This window comes from Salvelinus sp. IW2-2015, linkage group LG3 (genome assembly GCF_002910315.2).
Source record: "Salvelinus sp. IW2-2015 linkage group LG3, ASM291031v2, whole genome shotgun sequence".
NCBI lineage: Eukaryota > Metazoa > Chordata > Actinopteri > Salmoniformes > Salmonidae > Salvelinus > Salvelinus sp. IW2-2015.
In genome coordinates, this window is record NC_036840.1 from 14,276,267 (window position 1) to 14,298,426 (window position 22,160).

The 22,160-nt window shown below is 41.6% G+C and overlaps 1 protein-coding gene across 2 annotated transcripts in view; it reads left to right on the forward strand.

Annotated features, from left to right (window-relative positions):
- Positions 1-22,160, forward strand: part of LOC111951301 (chemokine-like protein TAFA-5) — a 201,047-nt gene that overhangs the window by 52,486 nt on the left and 126,401 nt on the right. The gene's annotated exons all lie outside the window — the stretch shown is intronic.

A 22,160-nucleotide genomic window follows, 5' to 3' on the forward strand; every position in this document is an offset into this window, starting at 1 on the left:
ATTCTATGCACAAAATGCCATGCCTTTTCTCTCATGTCTGGCCTGAGGCTAGGGGCAAACAAGCGCTGTTTGTGTGTGGGTGTGTGGCAGGCAGCAGGGTCCTTAGGTTACGACTCGACCAGGCTCCTCTCCTCACTGTCAGTAGAAAGGCAGGTCAACCGGTGGCAAATGGTCTCTCTCTCTATGGCATCTCTGTACCACATGGTGGAAAGATATATTAATGCGTGCCAAGTGAGAAAGACTTTTACTGTTAGTCTTGTGCCGACAGGGCTAAAGGGGCTGTCAGGGCTCTGAGCTCTGACTACAGCCCAAATAATCCACATCCACCCAACTGAATTCATGTGGCGTGTGATAGGCCAGGGCATGGTATTCTTCCGGAATGGGAATGTGATAGGCAGCCTATCATAGGCTGTGGTATTCTTCCGGAATGGCAAATTAATGCACAAATGCAATATATCTTACGCTTCCTGATCAATGAGTTTGTGATCGTGACCAAGGCTATATTTGTCCATGTTCAATAGCATTTTGTGAATATCATTATATTCATTTCCACAACACAAAATAGCAAATTGGTTAGCTAACATGTCTTTTATGTCTAGAAAACATGTATTTTATGTCTTGTAGCCTTCGGTTATTTTGTTCATGTTGTTAGCTTTAATATATCAGAGGTTTGGAATTGGAAGTTTTGTGGAAAGTATTGTGGAAAGTATTTGAAATTGAAATATATGCAAGGAAGCAGGAAGAGGCATACAAAGGAAGCTGGGACCATGTTCCCTTTGTGCTGTTATAATTGCCAAGGTCAAAACGCATGGTAGGCTACAGAATAAAAAACACGCTGCTGATATAATGAATTCAAAAGAACTGCATTAACTGCTTATAATATGCCAGAATAATATGATTTTGCTCATACAGTTGCTAGTAGCTACAATCTTTTGAAATGTTCTCAGTCAAAATGACATATTTCCACATCTCTTTGCATTGAATGTTAACGAACCAAAACATGAACATGTCTTTTTTTGCAAATGAAATAAATAAGTGCTATTTTTAGCTTCCCCAGCATGACAGATACCTAAAATATACAGGCAGGCAGGACACTATATACAGTGCATTCGGAAAGTATTCAGACCCCTTCCCATTTTCCACATTTTGTTACGTTACAGCCTTATTCTAAAATTGATTAAATACATGTTTTCCTCATCAATCTACACACAATACCCCATAATGACAAAGCGAAAACAGTTTTTTAGAAATGTTTGCAAATGTATATAAAAAAAGATAGAAACACTACCGTTCAAAAGTTTGGGGTCACTTAGAAATGTCCTTGTTTTTGAAAGAAAAGCAMATTTTTTTGTCCATTAAAATAACATCAAATTCATCAGAAATACAGTGGCGACATTGTTAATGTTGTAAATGACTATTGTAGCTGGAAACGGCAGATTTTTTATTAAATATTTATATAGGCGTACAGAGGCCCATTATCAGCAACCATCACTCCTGTGTTCCAATGGCATGTTGTGTTAGCTAATCCAAACTCGTCAGTCTATTCTTGTTCTGAGCAGTGAAGGCTATTCCATGTGAGAAATCGCAAAGAAACTGAAGATCTCGTACAACACTTGGTACTATTCCTTTCACAGAACAGCGCAAACTGGCTCTAACCAGAAAAGAAAGAGGAGTGAGAGGCCCCGGTGCCCAACTGAGCAAGAGAACAAGTACATTAGAGTATCTAGTTTGAGAAACAGACGCCTCACAAGTCCTCAACTGGCAGCTTCATTACATAATAACTGCAAAACACCAGTCTCAATGTCAACAGTGAAGAGGCGACTCTGGGATGCTGGCCTTCTAGGCAGAGTTCTCTGTCCAGTGTCTGTGTTCTTTTGCCCATCTTAATCTTTTATTTTTATTGGCCAGTCTTAGAAATTGCTTTTTCTTTGCAACTCTGCCTAGAAGGCAAGCATCCCGGAGTCGCCTCTGCACTGTTGACGTTGAGACTGGTGTTTTGCAGGTTCTATTTAATGAAGCTGCCAGTTGAGGACTTGTGAGGCATCTGTTTGTCAAACACGACACTCTAATGTACTTGTCATCTTGCTCAGTTGTGCACCGGGGCCTCCCATTCCTCTTTCAATACTATTTAAAGCCTGTTTGCGCTGTTTTAATCAGAACAACAGTTTTCAGCTGTGCTAACATAATTGCTAAAGGGTTTTCTAATGATCAATTAGCTTTTTGAAATGCTAAACTTGGATTAGCTAACATACCGTGCCATTGGAACTCAGGAGTGATGGTTGCTGATAATGGGCCTCTGTATGCCTATGTAGATATTCCATTAACAGCTACAATAGTCATTTACAACATTAACAATGTCTACACTGTATTTCTGATCAATTTGACATTAATGGACAAAAACAAGGACATATCTAAGTGAACCCAAACTATTGAATGGTAGTGTATATATAATACAAAAGTATTCAGACCCTTTGCTTTGAGACTATAACATTATCTCAGGTGCATCCTGTTTCCATTGATCATCCTTGAGATATTTCTACAACTTGATTGGAGTCCACTTGTGGTAAATTAAATTGATTGGACATGATTTGGAAATGCACACACCGGTCCATATAAGGTCCCACATTTGAAGGTACATGTAAGGGCAAAAACCAAGCCATGAGGTCGAAAGAATTGCCCATAGAGTTCCGAGACAGGATTGTGCGAAGGCACAGATCTGGGGAAGGCTACCAAAACATTTATGCAGCATTGAAGGTCCCCAAGAAGACAGTGGCCTCCATCATTCTTAAATGGGAGAAGTTTGGAACCACCAAGACTCTTCCTAGAGCGGGCCACCCGGCCAAACTGAGCAATCGGGGGAGAAGGGCCTTGGTCAGGGAGGTGACCAGGAACACAATTGTCACTCTGAGCTCCAGGGTTCCACTGTGGTGGAGATGGGAGAAACTTACAGAAGGACAAATATCTCTGCAGGACTCCACCAATCATGCCATTCCTCAGTAAAAGGCACATGACAGCCCTCGCTTGGAGTTTGCCAAAAGCAATCTAAAGGACTCTCAGACCATGAGAAACAAGATTCTCTGGTCTGTTGAAACCAAGATTGAACTCTTTGGCCGGAATGGCAAACATCACGTTTGGAGGAAACCTGGCACCATCCCTAAGGTGAAGCATGGTGGTGGCAGAATCATGCTGTGGGGATGTTTTTCAGCGGCAGGGACTGGGAGACTAGTTAGGAGCGAGGGAAGATGAACAGGGCAAAGTACAGAGATATCCGTGATGAAAACCTGCTCCAGAGTGCTCAGGACCTCAGACTGGGGTGAATGTTCACCTTCCAACATGACAACGACCTTAAGCACACAGCCAAGAAAACACAGGAGTGGCTTCAGGACAAGTCTCTGAATGTCCTTGAGTGGCCCAGCCAGAGCACTGACTTGAACCCAATCGAACATCTCTGGAGAGACCTGAAAATAACTGTGCAGCGAAGCTCCCCATCCAACCTGACAGATCTTGAGAGGATCTGCAGAGAAGGATGGGAGAAACTCCCCAGATACAGGTGCCAAGCTTGTAGCGTCATACCCAAGAAGACTCAATGTTGTAATTGCTGCCAAAGGTGCCTCAACAATGTACTGAGGAAAGGGTCTGAATACTTATGTAAATGTGATATTTCAGTTTTTACAATTTTATACATTTGCTAAAATAAAAAAAAGTATCTGTTTTTGCTTTGTCATTTTGGGGTATTGTGTGTAGATTTATGAGGGGGAAAAACAATGTAATCCATTTAGAACATGGCTGTAACGTAACAAAATGTGGAATAATTAAAGGGGTCTGAATACTTTCCGAATGCATTGTAGCCAGAGGACATGAGGAATCATGTATTTAATTATATAGAGTTGAAGTCAGAAATGTATATACACTTAGGTTGGAGTCATTAAAACTCGTTTTTCAACCACTCCACAAATTTCTTGTTAGCAAATTATAGTTTTGGCAAGTCGATTCGGACATCTACTATGTACATGACACAAGTAATTTTTCCAACAATTGTTTACAGACCGATTATTTCACTTATAACTCACTGTATCACAATTCCAGTTGGTCAGAAGTTTACATACACTAAGTTGACTGTGCCTTTAAACAGCTGTCATGGCTTTAAAAGCTTCTGATAGGCTAATTGACATAATTTGAGTCAATTGGAGGTGTACCTGTGGATGTATTTCAAGGCCTAATTTCAAACTCAGTGCCTCTTTTCTTGACATCATGGGAAAATCAAAAGAAATCAGCCAAGACCTCAGAAAAAAATTGTAGACCTCCACAAGTCTGGTTCATCATTGGGAGCAATTTCCAAACACCTTAAGGTACCACGCTCATCTGTACAAGCAATAGTGCGCATGTATAAACACTATGGGACTACGCATCCGTCATACCACTCAGGAAGGAGACTCGTTCTGTCTCCTAGAGATGAACGTACTTTGGTGCGAAAAGTGCAAATCAATCCCAGAACAATAGCAAAGGACCCTGTGAAGATGCTGGAGAAAACAGGTACAAAAGTATCTATATCCACAGTAAAACGAGTCCTATATGGTCCCGTGTGGCTCAGTTGGTAGAGCATGGCACTTGCAACGCCAGGGTTGTGGGTTCAATTCTCACGGGGGGACCAGGATGAATATGTATGAACTTTCCAATTTGTAAGTCGCTCTGGATAAGAGCGTCTGCTAAATGACTTAAATGTTAAATGTCTATATCGACATAACCTGAAAGGCCGCTCAGCAAGGAAGAAGCCACTGCTCCAAAACTGCTAAAAAAAAGCCAGACTACGGTTTGGAAATGCACATGGGGACAAAGATTGTACTTTTTGGAGAAATGTCCTCTGGTCTGATGAAACAAAAATAGAACTGTTTGGCCATAATGACCATCGTTATGTTTGGAGGAAAAAGGGGAAGGCTTGCAAGCCGAAGAACACCTACCCAACCACCTACCCAACCATGAAGCACAGCATCATGTTGTGGTGGTGCTTTGCTGCAGGAGGGACTGGTGCACTTCACAAAATAGATGGCATCATAACGTAGGAAAATGATGTGGATACATTGAAGAAAGATCTCAAGACATCAGTCAGGAAGTTAAAGCTTGGTCACAAATGGGTCTTCCAAAAGGACAATGACGCCAAGCATACTTCCAAAGTTGTGGCAAAATGGCTTAAGGATAACAAATTCAAGGTATTGGAGTGGCCATCACAAAGCCCTGACCTCAATCCTACAGAAAATTTGTGGGAAGAACTGAAAAAGCACGTGCGAGCAAGGATGCCTATAAGCCTGACTCCAGCTCTGTCAGGAGAAATGGGCCAAAATTCACCCAACTTATTTTGGGAAGCTTGTGGAAGGCTACCCGAAACATTAGACCCAAGTTAAACAATTTAAAGGCAATGCTACCAAATACTAATTGAGTGTATGTAAACTTCTGACCCACTGGGAATGTGATGAAAGAAATCAAAGCTGAATAAATCATTCTCTCTACTATTATTCTGACATTTCACGTTCTTAAAAGAAAGTGGTGTTCCTAACTGACTTAAGACAGGGAATATTTACTCGGATTAAATATCAGGAATTGGGAAAAACTGAGTTTAAATGTATTTGGCTAAAGTCTATGTAAACTTCCGACTTCAACTGGCAGCACCCTGACATTTTAATGTAAATACAAGGAAGCAAATGTCACCACTTCTGCATGTTTTCAGATAGCAGCAGGGTGTCAGGACAGGGTATCTTAGGTAGGCATGCATCATTGCATTGCTGGAATTTTTACCAGGCAGGAGAGAGGTTGTAAGTTGCATAATATGGTACTGCATCTCAATTTTTATTCACCCTTTATTTTACCGGGTAAGTTGCCCGAGAACACATTCTCATTTACAGCAACAACCTGGGGAATGGTTACAGGGGAGAGGAGGGGGGATGAATGCAAGCCAATTGGAAGCTGGGGATGATAAGGTGGACATGATGGTATGAGGGCCAGTTTGGGAATTTAACCAGGACACCAGGGTTAACACCCTTACGATAAGTGCCATGGGATCTTTAGTGACCACAGAGAGTCAGGGCACCCGTTTAATGTCCCATCTGAAAGACAGCACCTTACACAGGGCAATGTACCCAATCACTGCCCTGGGGCATTGGGATATTGTTTTAGACCAGAGGAAAGAGTGCCTCCTACTGGCCCTCCAACACCAATTCCAGCAGCATCTGGTTCGACTAGGACTTCCACCATCCAGGGACCGACCAGGACCTGCTTAGCTTCAGAGGCAAGCTAGCAGTGGGATGCAGGGTGGTATGCTGCTGGCCTCATGAGTTGAGGGAGGAGGATGTGGAGATGGAGGTGGAGGATTTTGAATGCCACATTATATAATCCTATGCAATGGCTCACCTATGACTATGACAATGACAAAATAATCCTTAATTTAACCCATGAAGTCCCTGACTCCTACACTGTTTAAATGGAGCATTTTGGACTGATTTTACATGTCTGTCACATAACTCGTTTGACTGACAAGTTCACTTAAGATCTGATTCAGCTAGTAAATCAATAAATACAGTTTACCAAGTCATTTGTTACAGACCACCAATAAGACTCAGAAATGAAAAGGAAGCCTAGAGTGACAGTGGAAAGGGGAACCTCTCCATTGGGAGTTCAGTAATAAGAAACCTTACCCTCCCCTATATTCCCTTCCTCCCTACTGTCCCTTCTCTCTGTGCCAGACCAGTCTTCATCCATTGATTTAATTGATGTCTCACAGTTTGGCATGTGGTGGTATGGTATGGTGTGTCGGAGAGAACAATGCCATAGGGATTGTGGGGATAGGGATGAGGTTGGAAGAGGGGCAAGAACAGTTTGACATAATATTTGACAAACAATTTGACATGTAGCATTATAGTGTCTAAGTGAAAGGAGTGTGATCCTCTGGTGTGTTTGTTTGTCTTTGTGATACCCAGATTGCATAATTAAGGTGAAAGTGCTGGTAAACATTATAGTTTAATTACCGTGGCATAGTAGTGTGACTTACATGTACAGCATGTACAAATGGCAGGCGCATTCACCAATGTTGCTCTTCCTCACAAATATGCTTAAACCTGCAGAAAGAAAAGGAGGGATTTGGTTGTTTTGCCCTTGAGCACTGCATCCCTTCAGGCTGAAGTGACGAAGATAATACATTTGTTTAGCGTGCCAGTAATACTCCCATACAACACACACACAGGCAGACATGCACACACACATGCAGACACACACACACACTACACACAACACAGATGCAAATAAGAGCTCATGGTTATTGTACTCTATGCGGAAATCCCTATTGTGTCACCTCTCATACTCTTTTTGTTACTTCACCAACTATACTGTGTATGTGAGGGGTACCTTACATCAAGGATTAGCAGTTGAATATAATTATCTGAAAGGGGTTGGAATATACTGTAATTCACAACCTTAAGAATACAACAATAACTGATTGAATTAGTGAAAAATCTGGTCATATGATTTCGAAGATAATTGAAAATACTGATTTGTTGTGGTATTTGTTATCTAGTCACAATTCAGATAAAACAGCCCTGGGTTATGGCTAGGGTTGGACAGAATCCAGATTTGTATTTCCTCATACCATCCTTCTCTCATCACGGGATATACAGCATTACCGTTTTAATAAACAAGGGGGTGCTAAAAACGCAAAAAAAGGCCATTGGGCATCTATTAGCAGAATGCAAACAAAATTAGCACAAGTACTAGTGGATTTTCATAGAGGTTGCTAACTAAATATACTAAGGATCGCAAACAAAAATAAACTAATTGCAAAGACAGGCAATCCAGCTCATAAAGTTATACAAGTATAGGGAGTAGCTACCGAATGTCATTTTTGGTGAGCTTGGAAATTTACAAGCTAATGTGAACGACAGACATTGTGCAAACAAACAAAGTTTTGAAGCATGCTTGTCTGAAGGAAGAACAGCACTGGCTCTGGAGCAGCATGTGTACACGCTGTGTCTGTGTGGAGTTTGGAGTCGCTCGGGCAACAGGCCTGCCTGCTCTGCTCGGAGAAGATGGGGGAGGAGCAGATTGAGGGTCCGAGAACAGAAAGGAGAAAAAAATACAAGGACATAAAGATAGCAGTGGCAGCTGTAACTCATCCAAAACGCTTTGACTTATCAAACATTGCAGAAAGCTAACACTTAATGATGCCCCGTCTTCATATTAATTCAGACACTTACAGTACTTGACTGACTAGCTGTGGTATTTACAAACAAACAAGTGACTTGCTCAACTGTTCTGGGAAACTGCGGTAAGCTTCTGTTAGGAGAATTAGGTTCTCATGTTCTTTAACCTTTCTCAACCACCCATCCCGGATCCGGGATAATTGTCATCAGCAATGCTGAATAGCATAGCGCAACAGTCAAATAATATTACTAAAAATATTTATAATCATGCAATCACAAGTGAAATATACCAAAACACAGCTTAGCTTGTTGTTAATCCACCTATCGTGTCAGATTTTGAAAATATATTTTACAGCGAAAGAAATCCAAGCTTTTGTGAGTGTAGCTTTCTATGCTACATTAGCTTAGCCTTATATTAGCTTGGTCACGAAAGTAAGAAAAGCAMTCAAATTAATCGCTTACCTTTGATAATCTTCGGGTGGTTCCACTCACGAGACTCCCAGTTACACAACAAATGTTCTTTTTGTTCGATAAATATTACTTTTATATCCAAATACCTCCGTTCCTTTGGTGCGTTATGCTCCGAAATCCACCGGAAAGAGCGGTCACGAAAACGCAAACAAAAATGCCAAATAATATCCATAATGTCCACAGAAACATGTCAAATGTTTTTTATAATCAATCCTCAGGATGTTTTTCAAATATATATTCGATAATATATCAACCGGGAGTGTTGTTTTTTCAATCGGACCGGGAGAAACAATGGCCGCCTTTCTCTTTTGCGCACAACTCACTCTGAGAGCCCCCACCTATCCACTTACGCAATGTGATCTTTCACGCTMATTTTTCAAAATAAAAGCCTGAAACTTTGTCTAATGACYGTTGACACCTTAGGGAAGCCATAGAAAAAGGAATCTGGTTGATATCCCTKTAAATGCACGTTAGGCATGCATAAGAACAGAGAGGTTTCAAAAAAGAGGCACTTTCTGATTGGATTTTCCTCCGGTTTTCGCCTGCAATATCAGTTCTGTTTAATTCACAGACAATATTAAGACAGTTTTGGAAACTTTAGAGTGTTTTATATCCTAATCTGACAATTATATGCATATTCTAGTTTTTGGGGCTGAGAAAATAGGCAGTTTCAAATGGGTACGTTTTTTAGCCAAAAACGAAAATACTGCCCCCTAGTCTTACGAAGTTTTAACCAATTAAATTAAATTACTCAGTCTGCTATATCAGGATTTGTAGGATACTGATAGAAATAAAAACAGACAGAGGCCCAGTCTACAATAGTCAAATGTTTATTTACGGGAACGTTCTCCCAATCATTACATGTACATTGGTTTATATACCTCTCATTTCATCATAAATGTCCCTCCTCCTCTAATACTATGATAATATAGTTTACAAGTCCTTCTCATATATTGCCTGCCACCTGTTGTACAATATACTACAAGCCCAAGGTTTCTCCCCTCCCTGGTTGGGGAGACTTCCTTCCCTGTTATCAGTTCCACAGTGGTCACAAGATGTCTGACACAGTTCCTTGCCTGCTAACAGTCCCTCTTTCTTATGGACAAACATTTTTCATCAGACAGGATATAATTCTGTTAGTTATATTTCTAGTTAAATGTATACATCATTTAGTCATTATTCATAAAAATCCCATAACAGCTTCATAATGTAATGTGACAGGTGAAATGAAGAACACAGTCTRCTTTATCTCGTATTGCACAAGTTGACTGCAGATATTAACTGAAAAAGTAGCTACAAATATTAAAATGTATTAAAAAATGAATAAATAAAAAGTTTTGACGGTATTGAAAATCCACCCCGTGGCTATTTCCAAATACCCCGGTATACGGTATACACGGTATAGTGCCCAAGCCTAGTTGGGGGTGCAGTATTTGTAACCTGCAGCATATATTGCGCCATATTTATTTAGGGTTTTATTGATTGCAGTTTATCAGTGCCTTGAGRACAGTAAAATTCCTTTGTTAGGAAGTAGCTAAGCTGCCTGTGGAGTTATATGGTTAGGCATAGGGTTAGGTTTTTATCAGAAAAGTGTTTGGTGTTTTGCSCTCCTTCCTTAGTTTGTCCACAGTGAATAGCATTCATCTGATTTAAAAGGCTCCAGACCTAAGTGACCACTCTCTCCACCCCTGTTATGTCTGTCTATCTGCTTCAATTAAAAGTAGGCTTTAGGTACAGATCTACTGTAGTGGCAGCTTATCCTTCAGCAAATCCTCACCTTAACCTGAACCAATAGGGGTAAAACGCACCTGAACACCTAGACCATAGATCAGTGTTTAGTGGTAACTAGGGTCTCAGTAAAGCCCACAACAGCGGAGAGAGAGAGAGACACATGCACACACACACACCCTCACACACACACACACACAGCAGTAGAGAGGGAGGGAGCCGCCCAGGCAGGTCCCTGAGGTTAGAGACTTGGAGGGTTGTTTGTCTAATTGACTGTCAGGGAGTGGGAGGAGGATCTTCTCAGATCAGCGTTTTCCTCCAGGGGTGGAAACCAGGGGGTGCTTCTTCTCTATCTGTTTCATTGGCAACATATCAATCATTAGCATTTAAAGAGGAGGCAACTTATTAATTCCTCATAAATAACTGAGATCATCAGCTGTAATGTAGCAGCACTACATACATCATCATTTCCTCTTGGTTAAGGGTGGGGAACACGCACGCAAGCATACACACACACACACACATGCACACACTCGCATATGCAGGCAGGCAGGCACACACACAAGCACGCACAAATGCACGCGCACACATTCCTGAGTGGGCTGGGAGGGTCCTACCCATCAATGCCTCAATTTGTAATTTTTCTGCTGCATCAAAGATCCATACTGAACAGGAGTCAGCACACCATGTGTGTGTGTGTGTGCGTGTGTGCGTGCGCTCCGTGCATGCGCGTGCGCCTGCTAGTGTGTGTGTGTGCTTGCTCCACTCAATCTCTGTTTACATCCCCAGCTGATCCTACTGATAATAAGTGTATCGGCTACACTGAAAAGAGGGTTGCTTGTTGTTGTCGATCTATAATGACATAGATACATATGCTTGAGTGATACAATTGCATTATACTGTATAGATTACGTGTTTCGAAGGAGTCTCAAAGTACCACTGTACTGTTGATTGCACTATTGTAGACGGGTTAGTTTATATGGGATTCGTTTGTTTGTAGAACATTACCTTCTGTCTAACAGGGTAAAAACATACTCCACGTTTCACTGGAATGAATTGCATGTTTCTTTTAGCCAGAATAATCGAGACATCATCGATTTTAGCAAGGCCAGCCACAGTCTTTGTCTTGSCTGTCAGATTGTGTCTAAAGCAATTTCATAAAGATTTTCTGCGGCTGACTTGAAGCCAAACAGGCTCCTTCTCCTTCATGTCTCTCCTCCTCCTCCTGCATCCGTCAATGATCGCCAACTCTTTATTTTCAACTGAGAAACGAATTAAAAGAAATGACACAATGAATATCCTAAAACATTGGACGCCACATTCCCTTAGTTTGTTACAACTTGAATAGATTGAATGCTGAGAACAATTTCATCCTGACCCAAAGACAATGGAAGAAGAAAAAAAATTCTGTGAAGGCGTATGGGAAAAGTAATCATGACTGTCTACTTGAAGTACATACTCATCTACCTGGTAATTTTATTATGTGTGTCTGGATGACGGTCAGGTGGGGTGATATAGATGTTAGTCATGCAGCTGAACCACCAAAATCATAATTCAGCGATCAACTTAATTGACCCCGTTCTACRCTATTAGAATGATATGTGCTTCAACTGACATGATATTCAACTGCGATCTTAGTGTTWTTGGGATAATAATAATGTCCTATTTAATTTGTTCATTTGAAACTCATTTTAGGTTTGTCGTGGCGAACGTGGATTGCTTGCATTTAGGGTTAGGCTAGACCATGTACATGATTTGCAGTTAATAAATAGGAATGGACATTCAGTGCTGGCGTACCGTACATAGACATGGAAGTGTATGGCTGTAGGAGTGCAATGTACTCTGGAGGTGTAAGGCCGACATTATACCCACCTCTCTTTCTCTCTCATTTGTTGGATGTCAGTAAATGGGAATGGACATATAGTTTTACGCTCGTCTTTACAACCCTTTCAATACCCACAGAGAAAAACAAGACTGCTTTAGCGTAAWCATTACAGTTAATTCCATATGGATGGAATAACTTCATTATTAGACAGACTGGGCTTGTTAAAACAAGACTCGTGATTCTTAGCTTCTGGGTCGAAGCCAAACTACTGCTAGTGCTAGCACCAGCAGGAGTTGAGTTCTGGCTGTTGATCAGGTTACACGCACACATGTATGCACGTGACATGCACACACGCATTGCATGCAGAAACACATAGGCATGCAGACACAGACACAAACATAAAACACACACACACACCTAATGTCTGTATAGAAACATGCAATAGGGCTGGGCTGGCCAGTCGGGTCAAAGATTTCTACAATCTCAATATTTCTTCCCCTGAGTGTTACAGTAACATCCATTTGGTATGCATTGGTGTGCATTGGTGTGCATATTGGCAGGCTGATGGGTAGTGCACCACCAATCTCTTTGTCTTCTCTTTGATATAACATTGATTTAAAACTCCCTTTGCACCTCGAGTCCACACATACATATCCCATGATATTTCATATTGCAGGAATAATCACAGTGGGGAAAAAATTATACAATCTCGGAGAGGATATGACTCAGACAATGAGGTATCTGTGCCACAGAGAACACACAAGTGCGAACACACAAAAAAAAAAAACGAATAATGATATTTATACAGAAAATGAAATATGCCGAGCTTGYACATTTGCGTTGCTGAACAAACAATAAATTATACCTTGTTTTGCTACAGAAGCCCAATGATAATATCGCACCCAATGAGATAAAGGAAATAGGGCTGCTTGATTGCAGGAGTGAGAATGCCCTTGCTTATACCAAATGGAAACAGAAACATTCGCATGTAGGTCCTGTCATAGTGGTTTACCTCAAGCATACATTATAGCTACGGCTCCGCACAGCTCGCTGCAATGGGGTCAGTCTGTAAACGCACAACTTCACCAAGCCGGTGTGTCTGTGTTTCTCTCCAGCTCAGAGTAATCTCTATTCAGACCACACACACACGCACGCACGCACACACGCACGGACGCACGCACGCATGCACAAACACACGAATGCCTGCATGCGCTCACACACAAACACACACTGAAGAATCTCATATGCAGTGAAATATTAGGTGTACTCACTATAACCAAATAATTTAATGAACTTGCACAAGGCTTGAACTTCATAAAAGACTATGGCAGAGAAAGGAAAATTAAGCCATAAAAATCTACCAGCGTTGACAGACCATGTCCACAATACTCTGCATCGGTTTTGCCTTACTGAATATAGCAGCTCATATTTTCTCGAGCATATTTTCTCTAGCACTTTACAAATTACCTCGACCCACCTATACCTCGCACATTGACTCGGTACCGGTACCCCCTCTGTATATATCCTCCTTATTRTTATGTACATTTATTGTGTTACTTTTTGATTGATTTKATTTTTTTAACTTTAGTTTATTTACTAAATATTTGATTAACTCTATTTCTTGAACTGCATTGTTGGTTAAGGGCTTTTAAGTAAGCATTACACGGTAAAGCCTACACATGTTGTATTCGGCGCATGTGACAAATAATTTACATTTTTATTTGATTTTATTTAAAATACAGTACAGAAGAATCTGTCTGTAAAGATTGACCAAAGACCCACAGATTTTTATAGATTTTCTTCTTCTGTATCCACTGTCGATTTGTGAAGCAATACAAACCACATGGCGCCTGGTTATCCCATATGACTCTGACTGGTAGAGACCAACATTTCTGTCATCAAAGATTCAGGAAGCCTGAAAATGTGGACGAGACAACAAGTATCTGCTTCTAGTTCTGCGTGTCAGCAGCACACACACACACACACCTGTCTCTTATACACATCTAGATGTGTATAAGAGACAGGGCTCTGATATGATACAGCAACAATACATTTTAGTTTGAAACGATTCCGTTTGATTAGAGGAACCAATCGAAGCAATTCTGTTCGATGCAATACGATTCGATGCACTAACATTTGTTACATAAACACATACATTTTCCATTCTAAATTAAAATCTGCTGCTGATGGAGCTCATGAGTTGACTTCTGTGTGTGTATGTGTGTGTGTGTGTGTGTGTGTGTAAATTATGTATATGTCTATGGTGTATGTAGGCACCTGAGCTGAGCCATAACTAACATCTAATGTAAACCCTGATCAGGGCCTATAGCCAGATAAAAGTTGTGTCTCCGGCGGTAGCTTAGGCTACTTTTGTAAAATACTATTTTCAAAAGCAGATTTTATAAAAAATTATTAAACTGATCAAGCGTAATATTGCACAAGCCATTTTACAAGCCTTTTAATGCTGAAGTTGATGCGCAGATCTGCCAGATAAGTAATCGGGCCACCTCTCATTGGTCCGCAAAGCGCAGTTTAACTAGGCTGCTGATATTGCCTGGGTAGATCAGTTACAGTCAACACAATTCCATGCATTATAGGAGTTGTCCCCCCGAAAAATTGTGAACCGGCGATTCAAAACATTTGAATTGATTGTCTGACAGATGCATGCTACATTTGGATCAGTTGATGCACTCATATCTTAAACATTTGAACCGAAGTCGAATGCTTGTTAGTGAATCATTACATCATTAACACACGCACGCACACACAAACTTGACACACGCACAAACAAACACACTGACACGCAGCAGGAGTCTGACGGAGAGATTGAGAGATGGCATGACGCACACACAACATGCTAGCAGAGAGAGAGAGAAACTGACAGACTGACTGACAGACAAACCGCAGGCAAGACATGACACACACACACACACACACACACACACACACACACACACACACACACACACACACACACACACACACACACACACAACCAGCGAAGCCTAGTGAGACAGCAAAACTAGCAGAGCCCATCCTCATCCTACCTCACCCTAATAGCTTGTGATCAGCAAGCAGAGCTACACAAAGTGTTCAGCCCAGGTGTAACCACTTGAGCAAATTGCCTCATTAATTGATGGACTTGAACCCATTGCGGTGCGCTCCAGCGTGCAGAGCAGGGAGGCGAGAGGAGAGCAGAGTAGAAAGGGGTGCTGCCTGCCTGCCTGCTTGCTGCCAGTGGAGGGAAGGGAGTCTATCAGACTCTAATGAAATAATTGGCACAAATGGTTACACATGGGCTCACTGCTTTGTCAGGCCCTTTCTCCCATCAGTACAGATAACCGCTCAACTGGAGATGCCTGATGGACCATGCCACTGCTTGTAAGAGCAAATGGAATGATGAGCGGAGGAGCAGTGGTAGCTTACGACTGGACTGACTGACCACAGACTGACACGTAGCGCTGTGACAGTTAATGAGGTAGAAAGGAAAGGGACAGATGTACTGAGTTTTGTCAAGAAGAGAGAGGGGGAAGAGACAGAGATATTGAAAGAGAGAGGAAAAAAGAAGAGAGAGACAGAAAGAGAGAGGGAGACAGAAAGAGATTGTCACAGGTTGTAGCTGGTCTGCTACCTGGGGGATACTATGGTGACTCGTCCTAAAAAAAAAGGTATTGGTAGGAAGTGAATGGCTATGCCATGTGTAAGAGCTGGTCAAGACTATACAATACCATAAAGTATTTGAGAGATGAAGTTGGTGTGTTTGTGTGTGATGTGCGTGTAGTTAGCACGGTTCACTCTGTTTACCTGTATGTTTGTGTACAGTGCATTTGGAAAGTATTCAGACCCCTTGATTTTTGTACGTTACAGCCTTATTCTAAAATATATTAAATATAACATTTTCCTCATCAATCTACATCAATCTAMTGACAAAGGGAAMAWWWWWWWTTTAATGTTTGCAAATTTATTACAAGTAAAAACAGAAATACCTTATTTACATAAGTATTCAGACCCTTTGGTATGAGACTCGAAATTAAGCCCAGGTGCATCCTGTTTCCATTGATCATCGTTGAGATGTTTCTGCAACTGATTGGAGTCCACTTGTGGTAAATTCAATTGATTGGACATGATTTGTAAAGGCACACACATGTCTATATAAGGTCCCACAGTTGACAGTATATGTCAGAGCAAAAACCAAGCCATGAGGTCGAAGGAACTGTCCGTAGAGCTCCGAGACGGGATTGTGTCAAGGCACAGATCTGGAGAAGTGTACCATCGAATTTCTGCAGCATTGAAGGTCCCCAAGAAGACAGTGGCCTCCATCATTCTTAAATGGAAGAAGTTTGGAACCACCAAGACTCTTCCTAGAGCTGGCCGCCCGGACAAACTGAGCAATCGGGGGAGAAGTGCTTTGGTCAGAGATGTGACCAACAGTTCCTCTGTGGAGATGGGAGTACCTTCCAGAAGGACAACCATCTCTGTAGCACTCCACCAATCAGGCCTTTACGGTAGAGTGGCCAGACAGAAGCCACTCCTCAGTAAAAGGCACATGACAGCCCGCTTGGAGTTTGCCAAAAGGCACCTAAAGGACTCTCAGACCATGAAAAACAAGATTCTCTCGTCTGATGAAACCAAGATTGAAACCTGACACCATCCCTACGGTGAAGCATGGTGGTGGCAGCTTCATGCTGTGGGGATGGTTTTCTGCGGCAGGGACTGGGAGACTAGTCCGGATCAAGGCAAAGATGAATGGAGCAAAGTACAGAGATATCCTTGATGAAAATCTGCTCCAGAGGTTCACCTTCCAACAGGACAATGACACTAAGCAACTTTAGGGACAAGTCTCTGAATGTCCTTGAGTGGCCCAGCCAAAGCCCGTACTTCGAACATCTTGAACATCAGGTCTCTCCAATCGAACATCTCTGGAGAGACCTGAAAATAGCTGTGCAGCGAAGCTCCCCATCCAACCTGACAGAGCTTGAGAGGATCTGCAGAGGAGAATGCGAGAAACTCCTCAAATAAATACAGGTGTGCCAAGCTTGTTGGTCATACCCAAGAAGACTCAAGGCAGTAATCGCTGCCAAAGGTGCTTCAACAAAGTACTGAGTAAAGGGTTTGAATACTTATGTAAATGTGATATTTCAGGGGATTTTTTTGCCAAAAATTTTCAAAAAAGATTGTCTTTGTTATTATGGAGTATTGTGTGTACATTGATGAGGGGGAAAAAATATTTAATGAATTTTAGAATAAGACTAACGTAACAAAATGTGGAAAAAGTCTGAATACTTTCCAAATTCACTGTATGTGTGTGTGGTTGGTGGGGGCAGATGATGAGGAGGGAGGATGGGGTGATGGTGTGGGAGAGCTCGGGGGTGGTGAGTGCTGAAAGGCTAAAAGTGTGGACAGCGGCACTGAGCAAAGCAAAGCAACCCTCCATAATGAGCTTTGACAGTAGAGAACTGCACAGGGAAGAAAATAAGGGCAGCTAGCTAGACTAGCGCTGCAGAGTGAGAGCTTAGATCCCCTCCCCCCCAGTTACTGTGGAAATACAGATAAGCATATTTCCTCTCTTATTCTCATAAGAAGCTCTGCATTGGGTCTGATGTGCAGAGAATACCAATTACTCTGAACCAATACCTCACTACTGGCAAACAACCTCCGCTCTGCTCTGAGCCAGAGTGAAGAGAAGGAAAGAGAAAAATTATCTACTCTATAATTTCAACTCTTTCTAGAGCCTCAACCCTGTCTGTTTAAAACATATTCATGAGCTCCTTGATAATTTCCTAATACCATTTAGCAAACATGACCAGAGACCTAGGTTGCATGGCAGCCTATTCTTTACATTTTTGACCAAAGCCCAGAATGGGCCCTGATCAAAAGCAGTGAACTGTACAGTACAGTACAAAACAAAAAAGCCCCTATAACAGCATCAGCAGGCGTTTAATATGAAGATTGAACTTTACAGTAGATTGGAGCTTTGCTTTGCCCAGATAGAATGATCATGCAGTAATAGCTTAGCTATAGTGTCCGAGTCCCAAATGGCATCCTATTCCCAAGTGCACTAGTATCAAAAGTGTGGTGCTCGATAATAGTCAGGGTGTAAAGCAGAATGAATAATGAATGTCTAAATGCTTGGCCACAGTAGAGAACATCCCCCCTATTAGACTGGATTGTCTGTCTGAGCCTAATGGCAGCTACTAGCTTTATTACTATAGTCACACACAGACAGGCACACAGGAATGCACACACACACACAAACACACACACACTAATGTAGACACGGTACATTACCTTAACAGTGAAATATTTCTCCCAATAAAGTACTGTACTGTATGGAATGTCTATACGACAAAGCAATGGGCATAATACAACACACACACCACAGTGATGGAAGCGGAGAGGGGAGTCAAGCCGTGTATTGTGTCAGCTTGATAATAGCACTCAAACGGTCAATTTTCACCAGATGAATGACAGGGATTTGAGTCAAAATAGGGAGAAAAATGAGGATGCGAGTCGCATTGAAATCATACGCTCTACCCTGTGTCACCTTCACCACTGACAGCCACAGTATATTTGTTTCCCCTTCTATTTTCTTTCGTTATTCTTTCCCCTTTCTTTTTTCCGAAGCATTGCTCATCAGAGAGACAGAAATGTGTTTATTTCAGGAGTCAACTGTCAATAGCCCACCTTTGTGATTGGCACAAAGCCTGGTGATGCTCTGTATTGGCTTTAAAAGCATCCCGTTTTACAACCTCAGCAGCTCTACTCTTCTGTACATTGTGTACAATATTGTCTACATTGTGCTTGGTAATGCATTTTTCCTTTCCTTTACTTCAGCAATTGCTTAAAAAACTATTACCAATAATATAGGCTACTAATAAAATAATTGGTAGACATCAGTAGGCTAAAATAGATTTTTCTTCTCGAAAAGGATTTATTTCCAGTAACTGGTCTGAAAAACTTCCTCACCCTCACTGGTTGGACCGTTCATGTGTTGGGCCATAATCCGGTGCACCCTGGTTCAGTCTAAATTAACTCTCCCATTGGTCTCCTTATGGGGAGGCCGCACATAGGTATTGGAACTCAGCCGCTCACTCACCCACAATTTTCACAGGTACCAAACATTTGACAGAGATAAGGAGCTCCAAGGACTAACTGCAAATAAACATATTTGATGGAAATAAAATTTACGTCTACCACTTGAGTTTAATGAATGTTCATGTGCACTTTAAACATCGCCATTCAGGATAGGTTTTGGTCAATTAAATGCACCAATGTTGCAATAAACGGTAATGAAATGAAATTGTGAAACGCTCGCGATTATTGTAAGATTATATGCAATAAAGATTTAACAGAAATTAAGTTTAACTTCGGGGGTTAACATGAACCAACATTTATAATTGGGAAACAAAGCTCTATGAAATGGCAGGAGTTTGGAGAGAGCAATAGTGGTGAGGCGTGTCTAGATTTTTGTTTTGGTAAATAAACAGCTTCTAGTACTGAGAAGACGGTAGTGAGTTGTGCGCTGCCTTTCCATACCTGTCAGCTCTTTCCTTGCTCCCAGATGTGAATTTCTCCCTGCACCTTGGTTGCAGCTGAAGCATGTGGTGGCGCTATCTCTATGTGAACGGCCAGGCGATAGAGGTTTGTTATCACGGTACACTAACACACACACCAGAGGGGAGATGGCGAGATGGGCATACTTTAGCCCCCAGGGAATTCACCTCACACACACAGGGCCCAGAAATTACAACAAGGTTATCGTGTAGTCATGTGATGCTATTTATGAGCTCTGCTGCATCTTCCCTTCGACCGCTTTAGAAGTCAATGGGATATTGAAGGACTTTGCTATATATGGCACAGCTAAGTAGACCTATGTGAGACTTGCGTCGTTGGATTTACATTGAATTCCATGGCATTTATGATTTCAAGTGATTTTTATCTACAAACCCCACCTTTCCATTTGAGTCATTGCGATGTAAATAAATAAGCAGTGAAAAGTAGGCCTATAATGGAAGATAAACACAATCCAACCTAAGGTACTTGGAGAGAAGTCGCTTGGATATACCGAATGATTAATAAGGCCCTAAAACTGCCACCTGGTCTTATTTTTTTGTAGGGTCTGTGTTCTTCATGCCTCTGGGTGGGTTACATTCAGGTATGCGTCCCAAATGGCATCCTATTCCTTATGTAGTGCACTACTTTTGAAAAGAGCCCAATGGGATCAGGTCAAAATTAGTGCACTATATAGGGAATTGGGTGCCATTTGGGACACCGTCCTCCTCCTGCTTTATAATCATCTCCCATACTCATAAATGTCATAGCTGATACTGCTACTAAACTGAGCTAATGCATATGTAGAACTAAATATTCATGAGCAAATGTCTGGCCAAACTGCTTTTCAGCCATAACATTGAAATGTAAGAGGTGGTTTGATTTTTATGTTATTGTGTTTGTTGATGGTGCTTTTGCAGTTGGAAGCTTTTGTAGTGTGGTGTCTGGTTCTGCATATCAAGGGTAGAATAAAATAGAATAGAATATCTAGGGCCCAGAGGCAGATGTGTAGATTCAGCCCCCCTTGTGGGTCTCTCCAGGATAGTGGGGTGGGGTTGCTAGTCAGATGCCCATGAGGGTGACATGTCAGTGAGTAGTGGCAAACCACCACCACCATCACACACACACACACCGTCTCCAGGGCGAACCAGATGAGGGCATCCCTAATTACTTGAGGCTCTTCAGGCTCAACCCAGAAACATGCCCCATTTCTGTTCCGTAGAAACAGTAGTTTAGCTGGGTTACAGATGTAGGATGTTAATTTGGACACTCTTTTGTTCCTGAGAATTTTCCTGCACGGCAAGAAATGCAAACTTCTAGTATATTTTCACTTTGAAATTTGATTTGCTCTAACGAAAAATGTATCAACCCTTACAAAAATATCCATTCATTATAATCCACATAATAATGAACATTTCCTGTTGCTGCAGGGTTATTTTCCTGGTGTAGCAAACTGTCTCAAATTACTACATCTGTAGTAAAGGACTGTACTGTGTGCAGGTGTTTGTTCCAGCCCAGCTTTATGTAATACACCTGATTCCATCAATACACTAATCATGTCTTTGAATTGTCATGGTCAGTCTAGTTCATGGTCTTCAGTTTAAACCATATTTAATTGAATCAGGTGTATGTGTGTTGTCATTGGGTTTCAATAGAAGTTCTCTCACACTGTTTCATTATTTCCTTCAGTGACTGTAGTTGCCACCTGGTGACAACACAATATCTCTCCCTATTTCTATTTCTGTATCTGAATAACATGACTCTCTATGTTACCTCACATTCCCCCAGCTAGCCATCAATCTCTCAGAATAATTACTATACTATATCTATAAAAGCCCAGTCAATAGAAAATAAAATTCCTCCTCTCTTCTTGTATTTGAATTATGCCATTTCTGAGCCTAGATAGGATATTGCAGACAGTGCTGAGACAAAAATTCTCATTTAGTGACACACAGAGGGAGTTCGGTGCTGCTGAATTGAAGTCATTGAATCAATCCTCTCCGACGTCGACATGAGCTGTGTTCCATGCTCATAGTGTGTGTTGTTCATTGTCATACAGTCAGTTGTCAGACCCGTCATTGGGATGATTAGGAGAAAGGCTTTGTGGAGTGAAGCTCGTCGTTATTCTGGGAGAAGAGAATGGCAGGCAGGGAGTGGGAGGATTAGCTGGCTGAGTGGTGAACTGACTGCCTGGAGGTTAGAATAGAGCTGTCGTTGTAACGATGTAAATGAACAAAACAAGAAACACGAACAGCGCACCAACATGACACAGGAACAATGACGACTGGGGAAGAAATCAGGGGTGACATATAAAAGGCAGGTAATCAAGGAGGTGATGGAGTCCAGGTGAGTGTGATAATGTGCGTAACGATGGTGACAGGTGTGCGCCATAACAAGCAGAC